At 40.1% G+C, this 20,685-nt stretch overlaps 1 protein-coding gene and 1 long non-coding RNA gene across 2 annotated transcripts in view; both read right to left on the bottom strand.

The window, feature by feature from the left end:
- Window positions 1-20,685, bottom strand: part of LOC142177967 (beta-amyrin 6-beta-monooxygenase-like) — a 183,179-nt gene that overhangs the window by 77,857 nt on the left and 84,637 nt on the right. The window lies entirely within an intron of this gene.
- LOC107814118 (uncharacterized) lies at window positions 1,836-19,873 on the bottom strand. The gene is made up of 3 exons (XR_012708016.1): window positions 19,080-19,873; window positions 10,850-12,978; window positions 1,836-2,122 (listed from the first exon to the last, which is right to left on the bottom strand). It is a non-coding gene; the product is annotated as an uncharacterized LOC107814118 (long non-coding RNA).

Raw genomic sequence — 20,685 nt, 5'->3', positions numbered from 1 at the left:
TTGTAGAGTCATTAAATTCAGCAACTAAGGAAGCGAGGGAACTTCCTGTACAACAATTACTAGAAGAAATTCGAATTTTGATCAAGAGGTGGAACTACACAAATAGAAATATTGCACAAGCGACATTTACAAAGCTTACCATAAAATACAATGTTATATTGGATGAAAATCTTGAGGCATCACATCATATGATGGTATGTTTATATTATATAACATGTTCTTTATTTCATATTCATGTTTGTTTACAGAAACACTCAATAGGGTTAATCTTTTGTATTAGTTACATAAAGTCTTGACTAATATTGCTTTTCTACAAAATATAGGTGAGACTATCAACTGAAAACTTACACTCAGTTATTGACAATTGGAGGTTGTTCATCGTTTGCCTTAGGAAAGTACATGTAGTTGTAGAAGGTTTCAGTTAGATCAAATCCCATGTCTGCATGCGTGGGCGGTTTTGAGGTCAAAAAACTTGGAGGGTGAAGATTACTGCTCTATGTACTACTACAATGAATACATGTTGAAAGCATACGACATTCCAATTTATCCTCTTCTAGATGAATGTACATAAACAATACCTGCAGAGGTATTAGAACAAGTTGTGTTGCCGCCAGTTGGGAATAATGTGTCTGGAAGACCTAAGAAGTGAGATACAAGAAGGTTTCAAAATCAAAGGCTAAGAGGCCAAAGAGTTCATGCGGACATGAAGGCCACAATAGGAGAACATGTAGAAATATACCTAATCACCACTGGGTGGTCTTGTTCCCAATAAATTATAAGAATTATTAGTTTAAATAAAAGGCAGACCTTAAGTATAAATGATTGATGTATATATTATCACACCTTCTTTTTACCACCCCGAAGGGGGTATAAAAGAGTTTTTTCAATTTAAGTGACAATCGAAATGAGATTATTTTATTTAGAAATCAGAGTCTCCATTTGGGATAATTTATGGTGTCCCAAGTCACCGGTTTAAAAACTCGAATCAAGGAAGTTTGACTCTGTTTTACAGTCCGCGAAACACAGAAATCTGGGTAAGGAATTCTGTTAACCCAGGAGAAGGTGTTAGGCATTTCCGGGTTCCGTGGTTTTAGCACGGTCGCTCAACTATTAATATTGGCCTATTTATTTGATTTTAAAATATCCTTGAAACCTATGGGCATTTTTATTCCCCTTTTTAAAACCGCTTTTAATAATTCAATTGCTATACAACTAATTATTTGATTACACGTTGTGAATTATGTCACGAAAATTGTACCCATGATCCACAACATATTTATTTTATTAACAAGATTAAATTGTGGCTGAGTCACATAAATGTACCTGTCACGACCCCAAATACCCGATCGTGATGACGCCTATCACATTACTAGGCAAGCCAACCCAAACCATTAATCACAGCAAATTTCTTTTATAAAACCATTTTCTAACACGACTTTAAATCTTAATTTTCATAAGAAATGTATAAAACAGCTTGCAGAAATCAACAAAAACATTAAACCAACACAGCCCAAACATCTGGTGTCACGAGTCTAGAGCCTCTAAATATACAAATCTGACTGTCTAATACATAACAAGTCTAAAATGCAAGAAAACAAAGATAAGAGGAAGAAAGCTGGGTTGCGGATGCCATGCAGCTACCTTGCAATCTCCGACAAACTCTGACAATGCTGAGGACCCTCACTGTAATGACCCGGATTTCCCACACTCGAGAGCCGTGATGGTGCCTACTGATGAAAGCTAGGCAAGCCAAATTATTCTAATTACTTAACCTTTTCCATTTTTAAACCATTATCAGTGATGGGTAGATATCATACAAATAGCGAATATAATTAAGCGGAAGACAAAATCTGACAATTTATCTTAATACAAAACTACGGAAGTCTAAATACAACTCTACCCAGAATTTGATGTCACAGCTTCACAGACGGTCTAAGAATATTACATACAAAGTCTGAAAGATAAAATATACATTGTTTCTGAAATGAGTAAAGGAAACAGGATAAAGGAAAAGATAGGAGGTGACGCCAAGGCCCGCGGACGTCTGCAGGACTACCTCATGTCGCCTGTGTGGACTGAAGACAGCACCCTCACTGCGATCCAAGCACTCCGGTATCAGCATCTGCATACAGTGCAGAGTGTAGTATCAGCACAACCGACCCCATATGCTGATAAGTGCCTAGCCTAACCTCGGCGAAGTAGTGACGAGGCTAGGACCAGACTACCAAATAAACATGTGCAATATATCGTACAAAAATAATAGGAAGCAGATAACAATGATGGCAACAATGATCAACCAGTGATATAAATAACAGGCAACAAGAACACCATAAATGTTTCTCAACAAATAATAGATATAAGTGCAATCAATTTATCAAGTCCTTCAAATATAAATCTTTCGCCTATAAATCCTTCAAGTAATAATCTCTAAGATAATATGTTTTTCAATGAATATATTTCGAATATATTTCCTTTAAATAAATATCTTTCAAATAAGCATCTTTCGAATATAATTCTTTCGAGTAAAGGTCACCTTGTGACGCCTCATTCACTTAACATAAAGTAGAGTACAACTTCCAACCCAATTAGGAAATCAACAAGAAAAGATGAAGTTATTTTTAGAAATCATTTGATAAAGAAGATACCCTTTTCAATTAAAGTACAATATCGAATGAATCCTTTACTTTTAATACGAGAAATCAATAAATCAAAACATAGTAGAAATTCCTTTTTAGGTAAAGTACAACCTCAAACAGTTTAAGGAAAATTTAGTTGAGAAATCAATTGAGTTAAAAAATGTAACAATTATTGAAATTTGGAGTATTGAACATATAAAAAAAGGGTAAAAACAGAATATCAAGAGAATTATAAAGGAATCAAAATCCAACCACTAACAAGAATAAGGAAAACAAAGGCAGATTTCACTTTCTTTTCACATCTTGTTGCAGGCGTGCAACCCGATCCCATTTCCTATATCTCGTGGCGGGTGTGCCACCCGCTCCCATTTCATGTATCTCGTGGTAGGCGTACCACCCGCTCCCATTTCATTATATCTTGTGGTAGGCGTACCACCCGCTCCCATTTCATTATATCTTGTGGTAGGCGTACCACCGCTCCCATTTTATTATATCTTGTGGTAGGCGTACCACTCGCTCCCATTTCATTATATTTTGTGGTAGGCGTATCACCCGCTCCCATTTCATTATATCTTGTGGTAGGCATACCACCCGCTCCCAGTTACAAGCAAACAATAATCACAAGGAATCCTGGTAAGGGAACAAGAGCAATATAACAACTTCCCGGCAAGGGAACAATGATATTTCAACAACATCCCAGCAAGGGAACAATACTATTAAAACAAACATCCCGGTAAGGGAACAATGGTGATAATAACATATGAAGCGCAATAAACCACAACGGAGTCATAACAATTATAATACAAGACTCACAGGCATGCTTGACACCAACGTATAGATACTCGTCACCATGCCTATACGTCGTACTCCACAATTAACATGTAGCAAATAAGACACAACTCCTAATCCATCAAGCTAAGGTTAGACCAAACACTTACCTCGCTTTGCAACCAATTCAAAATTTCAACAAGTCTTTGCCTCACGAATTCGTGCCCGAAATTCTCAAATCTAGTCATAAACAATTCGAGACAGTCAATAAAAATTATACGAATTAATTCCATATGAAATTCTACATTTTCCATTAAAAATCTGAAATTGCACTAAAAATTTGCCCGTGAGACCCACATCGCGGAACCTGACAAAAATCATGAAATATAAAACCTCATCCAACCACGAGTCTAACCATACCAATTTTACCAAAATCCAACATCAACTCGTCCCTCAAATCTTCAAATTAAACCAAGAGGGTTTCAAAAATTTTCCAACTAAAATCACCAATTAAATGCCAAAACTAGTAATAGATTCGGGTAATCTAACCAAAATTAAGTTAAGAACACTTACCCCGTTATTTTCTCTGAAAATCTCCCGAAAATCGCCTCTCCCCGAGCTCCAATTTGATAAAAATGGAAGTCCCATTTTCAGAAAACATTCTGTCCAGAAAATGTTGTCCAAAGAGAAAATTCAGCAGCCTTTTATATCCGTTAACCTTCCGAAATCCACCCGAGGCCCTCGGGACTTCAACAAAATACACCGACAAGTCCTAAAACGTGATACAGACTTAGTCAAAACCTCAAATCGCATCAAATAATGCTAAAACCGTGAATCACACCCCAATTCAAGCCTAATAAAACTAAGAACGTCCAACTTCTATATTCGATGCAAAAACCTATCAAATCAAGTCCGATTGACTTCAAATTTTGCACACCAATCATAAATGACATAACGAAGCTATGAAAATTTTCAGAACTGGATTCCGACCCCGATATCAAAAAGTCAACTCTCCGGTCAAACTTAAGAAATCTTTAACCTTAGATTTCTAGATTCCGTTAAATGGCGATAATTCGATCTAGGGACCTCCAAATTCGATTTTGGGCATATAACCAAGTCCCAAATCACGATACGGAACTACCGGAATGGTCAAAACTTTTATCCGGGTTCGTTTGTCCAAAATATTGACCGAAGTCAACTCAGTTGAGTTTTAAAGCTCTAGTTCACAATTTAATCTATTTTTCACATAAGAACCTTCCGGAAAATTATATGGACTGTGCACGCAAGTCGAGGATTTATTGATAGCACTTTTTAAGGTCTTAAAATACCGAAATAATTATTTAAATTAAAGATGACATTGTGGGTCATCGCACTTACTCTGCCGCTCGGGCACCTGGATCTGCACACAAGGTGCGGGGAGTAACGTGAGTACGCCAACTCAGTAAGTAACTAAAGTAAATAAGTTCTGAAAGTAGTGACGAGCAGTTTAAAAACATATAGAAGAGTGAACGACAGATTATCAAGTTAAACTTAACAGTTTTAAAACCAGTTTCTTCATAAAGCTTCAGTTTCATTTGAAATACCTTGAATTCATTTACTTAGCAGTTTTCAACAGAGGCTTATTTTAAAAGAAGAGTGAATTCAGCAAAAATATAGTAAATGGGCCCCTCGAGCAAGGTATCACTCATAAATATAGCCTCTCGGGCAAGCCTCTCAGTCACTCGTGAATCGGCTCTCGTCACTCCGTACTCACACTCAGCACTCAGGCTTAAATACACCTCATAATAGTAATAATCATAATAATCGATGCAGCGTGCAACCCGATCCATAGTTTATAGTCGACTACACTCACTGGGGGTATACAGACTCCGGAGGGGCTCCTACAGCACAAACGCCATATCGGTGCGGCGCGCAGCCTGATCCAATATATATATATCGTTGCGGCGTGCAACCCGATCCATCTAAGTATTACTGCGGCGTGCAGCCCGATCCATAATATTTACATATAATATTACTGCGCGCGTGCAACCCGATCCATAATATTTATGGTCCTCACCATTAGGTCCTCAACCTCTCTCAGTCATTAACCTCACAGTCACTCGGGTATAACGGTAGAAATTAGAGACCTTAGTCCGAACAGTTCTCATATTAAGAAGTAGAGTGATAAAACCAGTTTAAAACAATAAACAGGTAAAATATGTCTGAGGATATGCTTTTAATCAAATAGAATGAGGAAAAATAGTAAAAATGCCCCTAAGGGTCTCAATAGGTCGGCACAAGGCCTCAAACATGGCATACAACCCATAATACAGTATAAATATCTAAAACATGAGATATCATAAGGTTTCAAATCAAGTACGCAGCTTAATAGTCGCTATGAGATGGACCAAGTCACAATCCCTACCGGTGCACGCCCACACCCTCGTCACCTAGCTTGTGCGTCACCTCATTTATCAAAACAATTCGAAATACCGGGGTTTTATACCCTCGGTTCCAGATTTACAATGGTTACTTACCTCAAACCGGGTGAATTACTACTCTGCGATGCCTTTGCCTCTCGCCTTGGCCTCAACTCGTGCCAAATCTACCCAAAAATCAGAATCATAACATTAGAATATGCTAAAGGATCGAAGCCCAAGCGAAAATAATCAAATTATACCAAAAATCCCATAATGGCCAAACCCGACCCCCTGGCCCATGTCTCAAAACTCGATAAAAATCACATCAACGGAAATGCTTATCCTCCCATGAATTCATACATACCAAGAATACCAAAATCCGACCACAAATGGCTCCTCAAATCCCTAGATTAAAGTCTCAAGTTTCTAAGCCCTAACTCCCCAATTTAGGCTTCAAATTCCCCAAATTTCAAGTTTAATTAGGTATAAATTACAATAGGATCGAGTATTAAGTCCAAAATTCTTACCTACAACAAGTTCTCTTTGATTCCCTCTCAAAAAGCTCTAAACCCGAGTAAAAAATGGTGAGATTAGGCCAAAACTCGCGAAAATGGCTTTTTAAACATTCCGCCCAGCGATCAGAAGTCCTTCTTCGTGAACGCGGTCAAAACCTCTCGTTCGTAAAGAACAAAAATTCCATTGACCAAAATTCTCCTTCGCGAACGCGACCACATCATCGCGAACGCGATGCCTTAGCCTCACCAACCATCGCGAACGCGGTCAGGCATCTCGCGAACGTGATGCATCCCATTCCGACCCTTCGCGAACGTGGGACCCCCCACGCAAACGCGAAGGCCAAATCTCCATACTCCCTTCCTAACCCTTCGCGAATGCGAAGAACAAAATGTCTGCAACAACTGAAACCAAAATCTGCATCTTCCTATAACTTAAAATGGTCCGTTCAACCATCCGAAACTCACTCGAGGCCCTCGGGTCCTCAACCAAATATGCCAACATATCCCATAACCTCATTCAAACTTGTTCCAACCTTCAGAACGCCCAAAACAACATCAAAACACCAAAATCACATCGGATTCAAGCCTAAGAATTCCAAACACTTCTAAAATGCTTTCGATCAAAATGTCTATCAAACCACGTCCGAATAACCTAAAATTTTGCACACACATCCCAAATGACACAACAGACCTAATGAAACTCCCATATTCCATTCCGACCCCTATATCAAAATCTCACATACCAATCGGAAAATGCCAAAATTCCAATTTCGCCAATTCCAGCCTAAATCTACTCCGGACCTCCAAAACACATTTTGATCACGCTCTTAAGTCCCAAATCACCTATCGAAGCTATTCGAACCATCAGAACTCATATTCGAGCCCTTTAACACATAAGTCAACATCCGGTTGACTTTTCTAACTTAAGCTTACTCAAAAGAGACTAAGTATCTCAAACCTTACTAAAACCTCTCCGAACCCGAACCAATCAACCCGATAACATATAATACAGCTGAACAAGGCAATAAGAAGCAAAAATGGGGAAAATGGAGCGGTAATTCATGAAACGACCGGCCGGGTCATTACATCCCCTCCCCCTCTTAAACGAACATTCGTCCTTGAACGAGTCAAGAAACATACCTGAAGCCTCAAATAGGTGAGGATATCTACTGTGCATCCCGCGCTCGGTCTCCCAGGTAGCCATCTCCACGGGCCGACCTCTCCACTGCACTTTCACGGAAGCTATATCCTTTGACCTCAACTTTCGAACCTGATGCTCCAAAATTGCCACTGGCTCTACATCATAAGTCAAATCATCATCTAACTGAACCGATATGAAATCCAGAACATGAGACAGATCTCCAATATACTTCTAGAGCATAGAAACATAAAATACCGGATGCACACTTGACAAGCTGGGTGGCAAAGCAAGCTCATAAGCCACCTCCCCAATCCTGCGAAGCACCTCAAAGGGCCTAATGAACCGAGGACTCGATTTCCCTTTCTTCCCAAATCTCATAACATCCTTTATGGGTGAAACCTTCAACAAAACCTTCTCGCCAACCATGTAGGACACATCCCGAACCTTCCTGTCAGCATAACTCTTCTGCCTCGACTGCGCTGTATGAAGCCTCTCCTAAATCACCTTCACCTTGTCTAAAGCATCCTGCACCAAGTCTGTACCCAATAGCCTAGCCTCACCCGGCTCAAACTAACCAACTGGAGATCTACACCACCTCCCATACAAAGCCTCATACAGAGCCATCTGAATACTCGAATGGTAACTGTTGTTATAAGAAAACTCTGCGAGCGGTAGAAACTGATCCCATGACCCTCCAAAATTAATGGCACAAGCATGCAACATGTCCTCTAATATCTAAATAGTGCGCTCGGACTTCCCGTCCGTTTGAGGGTAAAAATCTGTGCTCAACTCCACCTGAGTACCCAACTTTCGCTGCACAGACCTCTAAAACTGTGAAGTAAACTGAGTGCCCCTATCTGAAATGATGGAAATTGGGATACCATGCAAACGAACAATTTCTTGGATATAGATCTCTGCCAACCATTCGGAAGAATAGGTAGTACACATAGAAATAAAGTGTGCGTACATGGTCAGTCGATCCACAATCATCCAAATAGCATTGAACTTCTTCAAAGTTCGTGGGAGCCCAACTACAAAGTCTATGGTGATCTGCTCCCACTTCCACTCTGGAATATCCATCCGCTGAAGCAAGCCATCCGGTTTCTAATGCTCATATTTCACCTGCTGACAATTGAGACACCGAGCCACAAATCCCACAATGTCTTTCTTCATTCTCCTCCACCAATAATGCTATCTCAGATCCTGATACATCTTCGCGGCACCTGGATGAATGGAATACCGCGAACTATGGCCTCCTCCAGAATCAACTCCTAAAGCCCATCCATATTGGGCACACATATCCGGCCCTGCATCCTCAATACCCCATCATCACCAATAGTCACATATATGGAATCATCATGCTGAACTCTGTCCTTGAGGACAAGCAAATGAGGATCATTATGTTGGCGCTCTCTGATGCGATCATATAAGGAAGACCGAGAAATCACACAAGCCAATACCCGACTGGACTTCAAAATATCTAACCTCATGGACCGATTGGCCAAGGCCTGAACATCCACTGTAAGAGGTCTCTCCCAGACTGGAATATATGCCAAACTCCCCATACTCACCGCCTTCTGGCTCAAAGCATCGGCTACCATATTGGTCTTTTCCGGATGGTACAAAATAGTAATATCATAATCCTTTAGCAACTCCAACCATCTACGCTACCTCAAATTGAGATCCTTCTGTTTGAATAAGTGCTGGAGGCTACGATGATCAGTAAACACCTCACAAGACACACCATACAAATAATGCCTCTAAATCATCAACGCGTGAACAATGGCAGCCAACTCCAAATCATGAACAGGGTAGTTCTTTTCATGGGGCTTTAATTGACGAGAAGCATAATCAATAACTCTACCCTCCTGCATCAACACACACCCAATACCAACTTTCGAAGCATCACAATACACGGTATATGAACCTGAAGCTGATGGTAACACTAACACTGGAGTTGTAGTCAAGGAGATCTTGAGCTTCTGAAAGCTCTCCTCACTCTCGTCCGACCACTTAAATAAAGCACCATTCTGAGTCAACTTGGTCAAGGACGATGCGATAGATGAAAATCCCAGAACAAACCGATAATAATAGCCTGCTAAACCAAGAAAGCTATGAATCTCTGTAGCTGAGGACGGCCTGGGCCAACTCTGGACCACCTCTATCTTCTTTGGATCAACCTGAATACCCTCGTTGGACACCACGTGCCCCAAGAATGCCACTGAACTAAGCCAGAACTCACACTTGGAGAGCTTTGCGTAAAGCTTCTCCTCCCTCAATCTCTACAACCCAACTCTCAAATGCTCCGCGTGCTTCTCCTGACTACGCGAATACACCAGAATATCATCAATGAAAACTATGATAAATGAGTCGAGATACGGCCGGAACACGCTGTTCATCAAGTGTATGAATGATGTTGGAGCATTGGTCATCCCAAAAGACATTACCAAGAACTCATAATGACCATATCGGGACCTGAAAGCCGTCTTAAGAATATCCAAATCCCTGATCTTTAGCTGGTGGTAACCTGAACGGAGATCAATCTTGGAGAATACTCTCGTTCCCTGAAGCTGGTCAAAAAAATCATCAATGCGAGGCAAAGGATACTTGTTCTTAATTGTAACTTTGTTCAACTGTCTATAATCAATGCACATCCTCATAGTGTCATCCTTCTTCTTCACAAATAGAACTGGCGCACCCCAAGGCGACACACTAGGCCGAATGAACCCCTTGTCAAGGAGTTCCTGAAGCTGCTCCTTTAACTCCTTCAACTCCTCTGGTGCCATGCCATACGATGGAATAGAGATGGGTTGAGTGCCCGGCACCAAATCTATACCAAAATCAATATCCCTGTCCGGTGGCATACCCATCAGGTCTTGAGGAAACACATCAGGAAAATCCCTCACAACTGGAACAAAATTAATACTGAGAGTCTTTGTACCAATATCCCTCACAAAGGCTAAATATGAGAGACAACCCTTCGCAACCATACGTTGGGCCTTCAGAAACGAAATAACCCTACTAGGGACGAAATTAGTAGAACCCTCGCCACTCAATTCGTGGCACTCCCGGCATAGCCAACATCACTGTCTTAGCATGACAGTCCAATATAGCATGACATGGAGATAGCCAATCCATGCCCAATATGATATCGAAACCACCATACATAATAACAAAAGATCCACTCGGGTCTCTAGACCCCCATCATACAGGACCGGTACACACGGTCTACAACAACAGTATTGCCTACCGGAGTAGATACACGAACAGGTGAAACAAGAGACTCACGGGGCGTATCCAAATAAATAGCAAAGTATGATGACACATAAGAAAAGATGGAACCATGATCAAATAACATAGAGGCATCTCTGCGGTAAACTGAGACAATACCTATAATCACAATATCTGAAGCAGCAACATCTGATCTACCTGAGAGGACATAGAAATGAGCCTGACCACCACCTGATCGACCTCACCCTCTAGGGTGACCCCTAGCTGACTGGCCCTAGCCCCTAGCTGCCTGAGCGGGTGGTGAAGTGACTGGAGCTGAAGTCGAGGGCTGACCCCTCTGCTGAGACTGACCCTCAAGAAGACGAGGACACTGCATCCTCATATGCCCAAACTCCCCACACTCATAACAACTCCCTAGTGCTGGAGATGGGTACTGAAGGGAACCCTTGGCACCGGAATGACCAGTAGAAGGATCTGGCATGGAAGAACCCTAAACTTATGGAGCACGGGATGAACCTGGGCTGGAAGCGCACTGAGTGATGAATGGCCCTGATGAGAACTGTGAGAACCATGACTCGATAATGCCCCATGATAACCTAGGCGAGCCGACTGAGCCTGCCTAAATGGACGGCCTCTGCTGTGCTGAAACTGACCCCTCAAAGGACCACTACCAAAGCTACCAGATCCCCGAGGCCTCTTGTCCTACCTCTCCTCTCGCTCTTGGCGACAAACCGACTCAATCTCACGGCGAACCTCCTCAAAAGTAGCACCTAACACTCGTTCCCTAGTCATGAGAATCCGAAGGTAATATGTGAGGCCATCAACGAACCTCCTGATCCTCTCACGATCTGTGGGAACCAGCCAGACCGCATGACGAGCTAACTCAAAGAACCGCATATCATACTGTGTTACAATCATCTCTCCCTGACGCAACTGCTCGAATTGCCTACGCAGCTCCTCTCGACGAGACTGTGGCACATACTTCTCCAAAAAGAGAACAAAGAACTGCTGCCAGGTAAGGGGCGTTGCACCAACATGCCTACGCCTCTCATAAGCCTCCCACCAAGTGAAGGCAGCTCCAGAAAACTGAAAGGTAGTGAAAGCGACCCTATTGGTCTCCAGAATACCCGTTGTACAAAGCATTCTCTGACACTTATCCAATAAACCCTGAGCATCCTCGCCCTCAGTACCGCTAAAAGTCGGAGGCTGAAGTCTACCAAATCTCTCTAATCGATGCTGCTCGTCGTCAGGCATAACTGGTACCACATACTCCTGAGTTGGTGCAACCGGCTGGGCTGGAGGTGCCCCCGGTGTCTGAAATCCCTGCACAACCTGCTTAGGTGTGCTAGCAATGAAAGTCTGGGTGCCTCCCCCGGCCTGAGAAGTAGCTGCAGCCGTAGTAACTGAGACCGCCTGAGCCAAACCAGTACACACTGATTAAATCTGAGCTAAAGCCTCCTGAAGGCCTGGAATCATAATAGGCACAACTAGTGCCTAAGCTGGTGCTGCTGGAGTGTCCGTAATTGGGACTTGATCCTGAACTGGGCCAGCTAGTAGATCTGCAAGTACTGCCCTAGCTGTTGTGCGGGCGACACCCCTGCCCTACCACGGCCTCAACCACATCCTCGGCCTCTAGTGGACCCAGCTGGTGGTACTGGTGGTCATCCATCCTGACCGGTAGCACGTGTCCTCACCATATGTTAGAGAATGAAATAACATAAGTTTAGTACTCGGATCAACAGATTCGCACGATAAGAATTTCAAGAATATAAAGTTTTTCCTAAAGGTTATGCAGCCTCTCGAGGATAAATACAGACGTCTCTGTACCGATCTGCGAGACTCTACTAAACCGGCTCATGACTCGTGAGACCTATGTAACCTAGGCTCTGATACCAACTTGTCACGACCCTAACCACCCGATCATGATGACGCCTATCACATTATTAGGCAATCCGACCCAAACCATTAATCACAACAAATTTCTTTTATAAAACCATTTTCTAACACTGGTTTAAATCTCAATTTTCATAAAAAAATGTATAAAACAGCTAAAAATATGCGGAAATCAATAAAAACATTAAACCAACACAGACCAAACATCCGGTGTCACGAGTCTAGAGCCTCTAAATATACAAATTTGACTGTCTAATATATAACAAGTCTAAAATGCGGGAAAACAAGGATAAGAGGAAGAAAGCAGGGTTGCGGACGCCATGCAGCTACCTTGTAATCTCCGACAAACTCTGACAATGCTGAGGACCCTCACTCTGCCGCTCGGGCACCTGGATCTGCACACAAGGTGCAGGGAGTAACGTGAGTACGCCAACTCAGTAAGTAACTAAAGTTAATAAGGTCTGAAAGCAGTGACGAGCAGTTTAAAAACATATAGAAGAATGAACGACAAATTATCAAGTTAAACTCAATAGTTTTAAAACTAGTTTCTTCATAAAACTTCAGTTTCATTTGAAATACCTTGAATTCATTTACTTAGCAGTTTTCAACAGAGGCTTATTTTAAAAGAAGAGTGAAATCAGCAAAAATATCATAAATGCCCTTGGGCATGGTATCACTCATAAATATAGCCTCTCAGGCAAGCCTCTCAGTCACTCGTGACTCAGCTCTCGTCACTCAGCACTCAGGCTCAAATACACCTCATAATAGTAATAATCATTGTAACCATTGCGGCGTGCAGCCCGATCTATAGTTTTTAGTCGACTACGCTCACTGGGGGGTACAGACTCCAAAGGGGCTCCTACAGCCCAAGCATCATATCGTTGTGGCGCGCAGCCCGATCCTATATATATATATCACTACGGCGTGCAACCCGATCCATATAAATATTACTGCGGCATGCAGCCCGATCCATAATATTTATAGTCCTCACCATTAGGTCATCAACCTCTCTCAGTCATTAACCTCACAGCCACTCAGGCGTAACCGTAGAAATTAGGGAACTCAGTCCTAACAGTTCTCACATTAAGAATTAGAGTGATAAAACCATTTTAAAACAATAAACAGGTAAAATATGACTGAGGATATGCTTTTAATCAAATGGAGTGAGAAAAAAATAGTAAAATGCCCCTAAGGGTCTCAACAGGTCGGTACAAGGCCCATAACATGGCATACAACTCATAATACAGTATAAATGTCTAAAATATGAGATATTATAAGGTTTCAAATAAAGTACGCAGCTTAATAGTCTCTACGGGATGGACCAAGTCACAATCCCTACCCATGCACACCTACACGCTCGTCACCTAGCATGTGCGTCACCTTATTTATTAAAACAATTCGAAATACGGGGGTTTTGTACCCTCAGTTCCAGATTTACAATGGCTACTTACCTTAAACGGGGTGACTTACTACTCCGCGATGCCTTTGCCTCTCACATTGGCCTAACTCGTGCCGAATCTACCCAAAAATCATAATCATAACATTAGAATATGCTAAAGTATCGAAGCCCAAGCAAAAATAATTAAATTATACCAAAAATCCCCGAATTGGCCAAACCCGACCCCCGGGCCCACTTCTCGAAACTCGATAAAAATCACATCAACGGAAATCTTTATCCTCCCACGAGTTATGGCTATCCAACGGGATGGGATGGGACGAGACCAAATTAACGGGACGACATTTAAGTGGGACTGTGGCGGGACGGGACGAAATGGGACGGGACAAACGGGGTGAAACATTGATCTCATCCCGTCCCGCTAACAAACGGGATGGGACGGGACAGGACGGGACGGGACAGGTTCGTGGGCCTTAAGTGTATTTTTTTTTAAAAACGTCTAGTTTTTTGAAAATTACTATGTTTTTAAAGTTTGCAACGGCTAGATTTTTGACTTATTTAATAAACTTAAATGTTACTATGTTAAAATGAAAATTAGAAAACTAAGTAAAGAATTATAAATTATTAAAACAAAAGACTTGTAATGAAATATTTTAGTAATTATAAATTTATAATAGAGTTATAATTTATTTACTATAATTTCAAAGTATTAACTATTAAGTAACTAAGACAATTCATAAATAAAATTCAACGCTTAGAGCCTTTTATTTTATTAATAGAACTTTCAAATCTCAAATACAAATATAATTCTTTTGAAGAGCACCTAATCGACGCAACCACTTTCTAGGAAGGGTTCTGTTTGAACTAGGCCTCTTAGTAGCCAATTACAAATTATCATACTAATATTTGTAAGCTCCTATATAGCTTCTTTGTAACTTATCAATAATATCTCTCGGACATTCTGTTGGAATTGGCAATGTTGATTGATGTTCCATGAGTTCCATGCCGTCATCGCTCCCAGTTAGTATCTCATTGTATTCTTCTTCTTCCCTAGTGGTTAATTTTTTAAAACCAAGATTTCTTCTTTCTGAATTAATCCAATCTCTGAATAATACGAAAATCTCTAGACTGTCCTCCGCTAATGAATGTCTATGATCTCCAATCTTAAATCTTGTTGCGCTAAAAGCACTCTCCGATGCTACTGATGATGCTTGAATAGCTAGGATATCTCGGGCCATAATTGAAAGTGTTAGAAAAGCCTTGCCACGCTCCCTCCACCATGACAAAAGTTGTTCATTGCCTTCTTCGTCTTTAATATTTTCCAATCTTTGATTAAGATAAGAATCAAATTCATCATCAATAGAGGAATCAAAACCTATTATATCATCCATATCTTCCCATAAAACTTTTGCTCTAGACATAGAAGCAGAAGGAGCAGTTTCACAACCAGTTGTATCCATAGATTTATATTTATCAAACATTGATCTAACATAAGAATATATGCTAGCTTGGAAGTTTTCGAGAGATGGTTGTTCATTTTCTTGAATTTCTCAATTCTCATAAATTTTACGAACAAGTCTCTTTGCACCTCTTAGTTTTAAAGATGGGTTAAGTAGAGTAGAAATTAAATAAACTTCGGGAATAGGGAAAAAATTTGCCCAAATACTTGAAAGTTATCACTTGATACTTGATAGTTGATACTTGATAGTAACAAAATATAGAGAATAATATAGAATATAGATAGAATATTAGAATGTAAGAGATTTGAGAGAGAAGATTGATTTTTTGTGGGAAAAATGAAGAAGAATGGGGGTATTTATAGTAGAAAATAGGGCCAAAGTGTAATTTAATAAACTTAGGAGTTATATTAAAAGTTTGGGAGGGGAGAGGGTAGGGGTGTTTCGGGGGGGGGGGCTGTTTGGACCACTGGCAACGACTATTTTTGCAATTTAAGCCGTTGCCCAACGGCTAGTTTTTTTTTAAAAAATCTGACGGGATGCGGGACGGGACAAACGGGACGAAATGGTCGTCCCGTCCCATCCCGTGTCTCGTTTAACATTTGCCCATTCCATTTAACTTGAAGCAGGACGGGATGCGGGACGAGACGGGATGGCCCGTCCCGTTCGACATCCATACCACGAGTTCATACATACCAAGAATACCAAAATCCGACCACAAATGGCCCCTCAAATCCCTAGATTAAAATCTCAAGTTTCCAAGCCCTAACCCCCCAATTTAGGCTTCAAATTCCCCAAATTTCATGTTTAATTAGGTAGAAATCACAATAGGATCGAGTATTAAGTCCAAAATTCTTACCTCTAACAAGTTCTCTTTGATTCCCTCTTCAATCTCTCTAAAAAAGCTCCAAAACCGAGTCAAAAATGGTGAACTTAGGCCAAAACTCGCGAAAATGGCCTTTTAAACATTCTATCAAGCGATTAGAAGTCCTTCTTTATGAACGTGGTCAAAGCCTCGCGTTCGCGAAGCACAAAAATTCCATTGACCAAAATTCTCCTACGCGAACACGACCACATCATCGCGAACGCGATGCCTCAGCCTCACCAACCATCGCGAACGCGGTCAGGCATCTCGCGAACATGACGCATCCTATTCTGACCCTTCGCGAACACGGGACCTCCCTCACGAACGCGAAGTACAAATCTCCAGCCTCCCTTCCTAACCCTTCATGAACGCGAGGGTCCACTCCCGAACGCGAAGAACAAATTGTCTGCAACAGCTGAAACCAAAATCTGCAAATTCTGTTAACTTAAAATGGTCTGTTCAACCATCTAAAACTCACCCGAGGCCCTCGGGTCCTCAACCAAACATGCCAACATATCCCATAACCTCATTAAAACTTTTTCCAACCTTCGGAACGCCCAAAACAACATCAAAACACCAAAAATCACATCAGATTCAAGCCTAAGAATTCCAAAAACTTCTAAATTCCGCTTTCGATCAAAAAGTCTATCAAACCACGTCCGAATGACCTGAAATTTTGCACACACATCCCAAATGACACAACGAACCTACTGCAACTCCCGAAATTCCATTCCGGCCCCAATATCAAAATCTCACCTACCAACCGAAAAACGTTAAAATTCTAATTTCGCCAATTCAAGCCTAAATCTACTCCGGACCTCCAAACCACATACCGATCACGCTTCTAAGTCCCAATTCACCTCCCAAAGCTATCCGAACCATCGAAACTCACATCCGAGCCTTTTAACATATAAGTCAACATCCGGTTGACTTTTTTAACTTAAGCTTACTCAAAAGAGACTAAGTATCTCAAACCTTACCAAAACCTCTCTAAACTAGAACCAATCAACCCGATAACATATAATACAATTGAACAAGGCAATAAGAAGAAGAAATGGGGAAAACAGAGTGGTAATTCATGAAATGACCGACCGGGTCGTTACAGTACCACCATTTTTTTTAAAATTAAGTATCACAACTACGTCATGGGAACCGTACCCGTAGCTATGCTAATTTATTAGTTAACGCACCTAAAGCGAACTACGAGAATTCAAGGCATTTTCTACACTAGTTAAGATATTACGGTGAGGTTCATAGACTATGTGATTGGATGACACGCCTCAGTTTTATTAAAGGAAAAGTATTCAACTAAAGCGAACTAAGGATGTTCATATTTAAAACTAATTTGAAATTAAGTATCACAACTATGTCACGGGAACCGTACCTGTAGTTGTGGTAATTTAATTACGTGCCTAAAGCAAACTACGAATGTTTATAAATTATTCAACTTTTAAACTCAAACCAACTAGTATCTTGTTCAAATCATTGGAGTCTCTGATTTTCAAATGATTACTAGAAAATGAACTTATACGGTATTATCCAATTATCTGCACCCATCAACCAACTTCATATTCAAACATAAGAATGAAACTAACATAATCTTCTAAAAAAATAACAAAAGCTTCATAAATGATCATATAAGCACAAAAGAAACAAACCATATCGGGATTTTCTCAATGAACCAGAGACAAAGAATGAAACATGGACAAAATGAGGGCATGCCAAGATACATATTAAACTTGATTATAAACAGAGGACACTCAAAAGTGAATGACTCAGTTAACATTATGCTAAAGAGGATTAATGCAGTAGTATTACCATTTCATATATTTACTTAAAGAAACTCCAAATCTTCCCCTTAAACCAAACAAAGGCAAAGAAGGAACATGCTTCAACTTGATGAATTTTAAAAGCAACCTAACATGTTAATACTACAATTTTCATATGATCACCTAATCCATTAAACTTTGTTGACAGAATCTCAAAGATTAGAGCCTTAACAGGTCATTAGCATTAAAATGACGAGGATAGCTTCAGACATCCAAATCACTTTAGGCTAGAATAGGGAGTTTGATTAAATAGGTTCCATATTTATATATAAAGATCCCAAGCAATCAGACGCATTTGTTTGAACTCAATTTAAGTAGACAAAGCCCAACTTTAAGAAACAGAAAACTCTAACCTACTGCCTCGAACCCCAAATTTAGGATCCATACATAGAACACCATTGTTCAAAATATTTTCACAAAATGAAGACCAAAACATATGACCAACAGAGATTCAAGCGCAATCATATGAAGTTGAAAGAAACTGCCTCCAAACACTCCCGAAAGATCACAAATAAAGGCATTGATAACTCAAAACTCTAATAATTCAACTGAGGTCCAACTTAAGATATACAGAAAATTCATCCAAAGGTCATACTAACAAGCCATTTAAATCCATTTGATATCACTATTTGAAAATAATAACACATTTGATTCAATGGCAACACAACCTAAAGGGATCAGATCTTAAACGGAAATAACAGTACGTAACTCCGGCATCTTAAACCTAACGAATGAGGCTGAGACCAAACAGAAAATATCACGAAAGAAATTTCCGAGATTCAACTCACTCTTAATCTCAACAGAGCAAGACGTACCCAAAGGACTTAAAATAGAGCACATTCATCATTTCAAAAACTGACAGATTCTAGGCATTTAGTTTGTTTTAATCCAGAAATTTCATCATCATTTTAATAATACATCAGACGAGAGGAAAAGATAAGATAGGAACCTGAAAGGTGCAAGGTCCTTCCTAATAACAAAGAATCGTCAACAATGCTTCGAATCCCAAACTCCGAACGAGAAAAACAGCTAGATCACATAGGAACCATGAGCTCGATTTCGAACGGCACCCAGAACTTCAAACGACCACTATTTTTGAAACCAAAAATCCCAAACTTGCTATCCGAAAAGACAGTAATCAAAGAAAGAGTTGAAACATTTTTTTTTCGAATGTGAAATCGGAAATCAAAACTAGAATAAACTTTATGTTTCTTTCTTCTATTAACCAACTGGAATCAAAGAAGGAAAGAAAATCGGAATCAAAATTCAAAACCCTAATTTCTTTTCCAAAAATCTCTCCCCCAAAATCTTCCTCCAAAAAAACCAAAATATTCCTCTTCAAAATTTGTTCTAAGATATTTTTTTACACGAATAAAATCCTCCCTGCTCCAAGAGATCCTTACCTTATATATAAACCTCTAATCTTCTTGAAGCTTCTGCCAAAAATCCCAAAATCTAATTCGTTTGTAAACGATTTTAGGGACAAAGGGAAGGCGTGGATTAATTTCTATCCATCCACATATCCCATTCATCCAACAAATAGTTTCAGAGTGCAAAAATAAAGTGCAAATTTGGAGGGAATATTCTCGTTTTGTCAGAAATCCGTTAGGATTAGAATGACGTGGAGAGATAGTGCTCGTGTGTGAGTGAACTCGCCTGAGCTTCAGGCAAGTTAGGGCTGGCTCAGATGAGAGAGAAAATGAACAGTAGTAGCGCCACTTTTTAGTCTTCTTAGGTTTAGGGTTTGTTTTGAGGGGAGATATTACAAGAAGTTTATATATTAAGGGGGAAACGGGCGGATCAAAGGCGGGTTTGGGCTGGGGCGAGGGCGAGGGCGGATCAGGTATCTTATTTGGGCTGGGGGAGGGGGAATTGGGTCAATTTAAGTTCCCAACCCAATTGAACTAACCCTTATAATTTCGTTTTTCTTTTTTTTTTCTTTTTCTTTTCTTTAATTAATGAAAATCCTAAAACTAAATTCCTAAATTATCTAAATTTTAAAATTATACTAATTATGTAATAAAAAAAAATTATAAATATTACTTGATCCTAAATAAAAAGAAAAATCACTAATTCTAAAAATTAAAAGGTAAAATGTAAACATGAGCCTTTTTTTTAAATAAAAAAATTAATTAACTAATTAATCCTAAAAATATAAAAACAAAGATATAAATGCAATGCATGGCATTTTTTTGTATTTTTCATGATTTTAATAAAAGTAAACATGCATAAAAAATGCAAACAATTAACACAAATTCCTACAAAATCCTATAAAAGTTGCAAACAATTGGGAGAAATTTATTTCTTTAATTTGTAGGAGTATTTCACATAGGGAAAAAATCACGTACTCACAGCTGCCCCTCTTTGCTCGGAAACACGAAGAGTTTTCGGTCAAAGATAAAGTGAGCAGATACGAGCGATTTTTGTCCGTTTGAATACTCCGTGGGAAGCATTTTTGAAAGATCTGACCGAACCTTGCTTCTGAGGTTGCCTACATATCTTTTGCATATTATTTCATAGACATGTATACATTTTTTTAGCACATGATTTTGAAC

The sequence above is a fragment of the Nicotiana tabacum genome, chromosome 3 (genome assembly GCF_000715075.1).
Source record: "Nicotiana tabacum cultivar K326 chromosome 3, ASM71507v2, whole genome shotgun sequence".
Classification (NCBI taxonomy): domain Eukaryota; kingdom Viridiplantae; phylum Streptophyta; class Magnoliopsida; order Solanales; family Solanaceae; genus Nicotiana; species Nicotiana tabacum.
The sequence above is the reverse complement of the archived record's forward strand: the minus strand, read 5'-3'. Positions and strand labels throughout refer to the sequence as shown.